The following is a 6,353-nucleotide window of genomic DNA, read 5'->3' as shown; positions in this document are numbered from 1 at the left end:
CCAGAAGGAATAAAGAATACATGTATTCAAAGGCCCAGATGTGAAAATATTTTAGTTCAGTAGGGGAAATGAGAGAAGGTGAATTTGTTTGGAATATACTATGGAAGAAGAAGGGAACAGCAACAACAATAATAATAATAATAATAAAGATTAAAGAGGAAGCCAGAGGGGCTGAAGAGATAGCTGAGTGATGAAAAACCCTTTCTGTGGGGCTGGAAAGAATGGCTTAGAAGTTAAGAGCACTGACCTCTTTTCTAGAAGTCATGAGATCAATTCCCAGCAACCACATGGTGACTCACAACCATCTATAATGAAATCTGGCCCTCTTCTGGTGTGCCGGTGTACAAGCAAACACAACATTGTACACATAATAAAATTTAAAACAAAAGAAAACATTCTCTGCTTTTTTGTTTTGCAAACTTCCTAGCATGTCCATGGTGGTTGATAATCTTCTGTAGCTCCTGTTTCAGGGAATTTGATGCCAAATGACCTCCTGGGATATAAGGCACACATGTGGTACAATTATATAAATGCAATTAAAATACTCTTATCACTCATCCATGCAAAAGATAAAAATATCTTCCTCAAAAAATAAAAGAGGTCAGTGGGCATAGTGGCACACATCAGATCTCTGTGAGTTCGAGGCCATCCTGGTCTACAGAATGAGTCCAGTCCAGGCAAAGCTACACAGGGAAACCCTGTCTTGAAAAAGCAAAACAAAACACAACAAAACAAAAACAAACATAAAAGATCATAAAGCAAATGTGGTTACACATGCCTATAATTGGAGCATTAGGAAGGTCAGGAATGAAGGTCAATCTGGACTATTGGAAACTCTGTCTCAAAAACAAAACAGCAGCAACAACAACAAAACAGCACAATAATCTGAGTGCCTGGGAGGCTTTTGGACATTGAAATTTTTTTTAACTTATTTCCTGGCTACATAGGAAGCTATTGAGGAGTGTAGTTGTTTGAATGATATGTTTGAAAATATGGTCCCCATTTGGTGGAACTGTTTTGGAAAAATTAAAAAGTGTGATCTTGTTGAAGAGGTGTGTTACTGTGGGTGGGCTTTGAGGTTTAAAATCCCACATTATTCTCAGTTAGGTCTTTGCCTCATACTTATATATCAGGATGAAGGCTCTCAGCCACTGTTCTCTCTGGTTCTCTGCCTGCCATTCCTGTCTGCCACCATGGTCCCTGCCATGATGGTCATGGACTTATCCTCTGAAACCCTAGGTACCTAATCAACTGTTTCTTCTATAAGCTGTCTTGGTCATGATATCTTAGCACAGTGATAGAAAATTAGCTAAGACAAGGGGTTTGAAAACAGGAGAGAAATGCTTTGATGTACATTTATCTCAAAGATATTTTTGTCCTGTAAAATTAACAGTAAGAATTAAGGAATTTCAAGCCTCAGAGTGCCCCAACCCAGAAGGCCTAGCCCTCTCAGGTGGGGAGGGGAAGAGGCTTTGGTGAGGCGCAGCGCAGGCGCAGTGCACGCCTCCATTGTCTGACTTAAACGCCGTTGCTATGGCTAGAGACGCTAAAGGGAAAACGCTGGGCTCTCCTGGGCCTGGTGGGCGGTGGCGGCGAGGGCTGGTGGACCGGAACCCGCTTCCCTGGCACGATGGCGGCGGTCATGGCTCAGCTAGTGGACTACTTCATCGTGGTGGGCTGAGACCAGGAGAAGCCAGGTAAGGGTGTTGAGCGCGTGCCTCCTGGGCTCCGCCTCCGCCCCGGGCTCCGCCTCCCTCCTCCCCCGGGCTCCGCCTTCACCTCCCAGGGCTCCGCCTTCCTCAGCTTCCAGGCCCCTCCCCGTCTCCACTCCGAGCTCCGCCTCCGCCTCCACTAGGCTCCGCCTTCCTCATTTTCCGGGCTCCTCCTCCGTCCCCGCCCCGGGCTCCGCCTCCGCCCCCTCGGGCTCTGTCCCTGCCCTGGGCTCCTCCTCCTCCTCCTCCGCCTCTGGGCTCGGCCTCCGCCCCTAGCAGCCATCCATTGGGCTAGGTGGTGCTGGGCCTGGCGTCCCGGCCGGGAGGTGGGGAGGAGAGACGGTTGGGTTCCGCGGTGGAGGAGCGGCGGGTCTATCGGGTGTCAGTGGTTGAGTCTGGCTGGCTGTGTGCGTGTGTGAGGGACCCGCAGGAAGGCGGTTGTGGAGCAAGGCCAGGGCTGTGCAGTTGGGGGCTGGTGGGCTGGCCGGGTCAGAAGAGCCTGCCCGAGTTCCTCCATGAGCTTCTGTGGAGGCTGTTGCTACCTGGAGCCACGCCCTCGGGCCGCCTGGGTTGGGAGGGCGGGAGCACAGTGTGTGGAGTTCCTAGGGATACACTTGTGCCCTGAATCCTGAGGAAGAATGATGCGGGGACCAGTCCTCCTGGAAAGTAAGAGCAGAGAGTCCGGTGCTGCCTCCCCGCTGCTCTGGAGCTCGTGGGGTGGGGAGCTTACACATCTGGGCTGAAAGAAATCAGGGTACTTGGAAAGGCTACAGGATCCATGCACATTTCTAGGAACATTATTTTTTCAGGATGTATATGCCAGCATTCCAGAATGAAATGATTCTTCTTAAGTAAAGACAGCCAGACTCTTGGGTAAAGAGAGCCAGTGCTCTCTCTCACTGGGCTTTCATGAGTTTTGATTGTTCCCTTTATTTGTCCGAGAATTCTTCATAAGGAATAGTTTGGCAGATACACTGCTGTTTATACTTTAATGGACTTGCACAACCAGGAGTATACACGGTTCACGCAGGCTTATTTTCTTATTTTTATCTCTTTGTGTTGTTATGTATAGATAACCAGGACATAATAACAAAGTTACTGTAGAGTTGGGAAAGCTCTTTTATTTCAGGGTAATTCCAGTTTTACACTTGCAAGGAATTTTAGCTACCAGCCTGCATCCCCTTGTCTCTGGAGGTGCTTAGGTTGTGTTTTGCTGATTGTTAGTCGTTGGTAGCACTAGAGTACCAATGTTTATTATTTATTCATTCCTAAGAATTTGTTTCAGAGAAGGGATTCTTCCCAGTTTTTTCTCACTACTGCCTAATTGAGGTCACTTAAAAAACCGCTTGCAGGTCGATGAGATGGCTCAAGAGATAAAAGCTCTTGTTGGGCAAGCCTGAAGACCTGAGTTCAATCCCTGAATTTATGAAAAGGTGGAAGGCAAGAAGTGATTGCACAGAGTTGTCTTCTAACCTTCCTATGTGTTCCCTAGTATGCATGCTTCACCAGCATCATGAACACACACACACACACAAAGACGACATTGGGCTGTATTTAGAGAATATTATTGCTGCTCCAAAATGTCATGTCATTTCACTTGTCAGTTTCTTACAGACATAATCTTACCCAGACTGCTAGTGTGGAGATTCAGTTTTGTTTTTAATCTTGTTCAGCTTTCAGTTACATTGTTCTTTCCCCTACAATAATTTTATTTAGGTTTTTTTTTTTTTTTTGAGACAAATTCTCTCTACAGAACCCTGGATGGCTGTTCTGGGATTCCTTATGTAGTACAGGCTGGTCTTGAACCTACAGAGACCCGCCTTCCTCTTCCTCCCAATTGCTTGGGTTAAAGACCATGCCCAGTTTCCCCCACAACAGTTTTAAAACAATAACAAACTTGAAAAAAGTTCCAAGTATGGTACACAGTTAAGTGCTGTTTTACTTTGGACATTTTGAGAGGAAGCTGTTGACCTTATGCCCTGTCACTCTGAATGGTTTAGTGTCAATTTTATGCAAACAAGAATATTGTCCTACATAATGACAGTGCAGTTATCAAAATAGGAAATTCATGCTGACATAATATTCCATTTAATGTGGGTTTTATTGACTATGTTATTACTCACAAAAATGTCAAAAGAAGCTGGTATATTTAAGTGTTTCATTTTTTTTATCTCTTTAGTCTCTTTCAGTATGGAACAGTTCCCTCAACTTTTTCATGATCTTGTCACTTTGATGACTATAGGTCAGTTATATTTTTTCTTCATTAATTTATTTATTTGTTCATTTTACAGTCCACTCACAGCCCTACTCCCTCATCTCTTGCCAGTCCCAAACTCCCAAACACTTTCCCTGTACTTCCCCCAACCAACCCACCCAGGCACATCAAGTTATATCAGGATTAAGTACCTCCTCTTTCACTGCAGCAAGACAAGGCAGCCCTGGATAAGAATATGGGATCCAAAGGGAGGCAACAGAGTCCAAGTCAGAGACAGCTCCTGCTGTAGTTGCTAGGGGACTGACTTGAGGACAAGCAACCCATCAGTTTCATATGTATAAGAGGCTGAGGGCTAGGCCAGGCATGTTCGTTTGTTGCTGGTTCAGTTTGTATGAGGCCCCATAGTCCCAGGTGAAGCTGACTATGTAGGTTTTTTTATGGTCTCCTACCTCTCCAATCCTTCCTGTAACTCTTCCACAAGATTCCCAGAGTTCTGCCTAATGTTTGTTTGACTGTGGGTCTGTGCAACTGTTTCCATTATTTCCTGGATGAAGCCTCTCAGATGACAGTTATGCTGGTCTCCTGTCTACAAGCATAGCAAAGATATGATTAAATGACGAAGGCCCAGGCTTTGGGGTACACCATTGCTTAGGGGTGAAAGAAGAGGAGCAGCAAATGCATTTTGTGAACTTGGAAGAGATATTCAGCTCTCCCTAATAGATATTATTTTTCTTGTAGGTGATATGAGCCATAATTTTTGTCTAGTTACATGGCTGTATAGAAGAGATTGTTTTCAAATTAAAACGAATTTTTTACATTTCTTTTTTCCTACTTTTTTGTGGGGGAGAGAAGGAGTCATCAAGACATGGACTCTGGGTGTGTAGTCCAGGCTGTTCTGGAACTCTTCCTCAGATTCACAGAGATCCACCTGCCTATGCCTCAAAAGCACTGGAATTAAAGGCTTGCACCACTTGATAAGCAGTCAGTACTCTTAATCACTGAGTCAACTCCAGTGCTTTTTAAATTTTTAACAGATATAATCATGTGACTATGTTTACATTAGTTGAATATAAATAGAATGATGAATATAATGTTTCAAAAGTGTTCTAAGGGGATAATGGTGTTTATTCCCTCCTAGCCTTTCTTTAGCTGAGACTGGAGATTGGCTGGGAGGTGGTGGCTCATCTTTAATCCCAGAATTTGGGAGGCAAGGCAGAAGCATTTGGATCTCTGCATTAACAGCCATCCTGGTCTATAGATCTAGTTCCAGGACAGCAGAGAAACCTACACAGAGAAACCCAATCCAAGCAATCAAGCAAGAAATGGACTGGAGATGTAGCAGCCATCTTGGGTAGGAGTAACAGAGCAAACAGCTAGAAAGATCCTGGATAACTAATGACTGACAGTAGGGTTGCCATAGCAGGTCTAGATAGCTGCTTTGTGTTTTGTTTTTCTTTGTTTTTAACATGATAAATAATAACATTATATGTTTAAAGCACTATAAATCTGAGTTTTCAGTTTCATGCTGGCAAAACAGGTACAAGGTGACAGGATGGGTTATCAGGATCCAGGGACATAGATAGTGAAGGAATGTTTTTCAGTGTCATGTGTAAACAATTGAGGGCACCATTGAGAGAAGCAGTTATTGAAGAACTTTGTGGTTGAATGTACAGATGATCTACTTATATGCATTGTACAGATAAGGAGGAGACTGTAAAGTCTCCCCCCTTCCTGTGGCCTCCCATTTTTACTTGTGAGTATTTAACTCCATCATTGAATAGCAAATCATGAACTGCAAGTTTACTCTAATGAATGATGTACTCTTTTGAGAATTTATACATTTTTTTTTTCAGTTTTTGGTTGTTGTTGTTGTTTGTTTGTTTGTTTTCCCAAGATAGGGTTTCTCCATGTAACCCTGACTATCCTGGAACTTCCTCTGTAAATCAAGAATGTTCTCAAACTCAGAGATCTGCCTGTCTCTACCTCCTGAGCACTGCTGGGATTAAAGGTGTGTGCCATCACTGCTTGGCATAAAGGATCATTTTTAACTCTAACTTTCCTTATTTGATTGTTGTTTTTACTAACCAAATTGCAGAATATTGGTAGAAGAAATGATAAGAATTGAGGTTAGCTGATTAAACACCCCCCATGTGAGAAATCTCATTGTGATAGGTATGAATATATGTTTGGAAAACTTTGAATGCGTTTTATTAAAACTTAAAAAGACCAGCTCCATGTACTAGTGTGGTCTGGCTTTTTACTTTCCTTTCTTCCTTCCCTTCCTTCCTTCTTCTTTCTTTGATCTTTATAGCTTGGCTATCCTGGACTCATTTTGTAGACCAGGATGTCCTGGAAATAAAAAAGATCCACCTGCCTCTGCCTCCCTGAGTTGCTGGAATTGTAGGCTTGCGCCAAGATGCCCAACT

This window comes from Meriones unguiculatus (genome assembly GCF_030254825.1).
Source record: "Meriones unguiculatus strain TT.TT164.6M chromosome 13 unlocalized genomic scaffold, Bangor_MerUng_6.1 Chr13_unordered_Scaffold_40, whole genome shotgun sequence".
NCBI classification, from domain to species: domain Eukaryota; kingdom Metazoa; phylum Chordata; class Mammalia; order Rodentia; family Muridae; genus Meriones; species Meriones unguiculatus.
Note: the sequence above shows the minus strand (reverse complement) of the source record.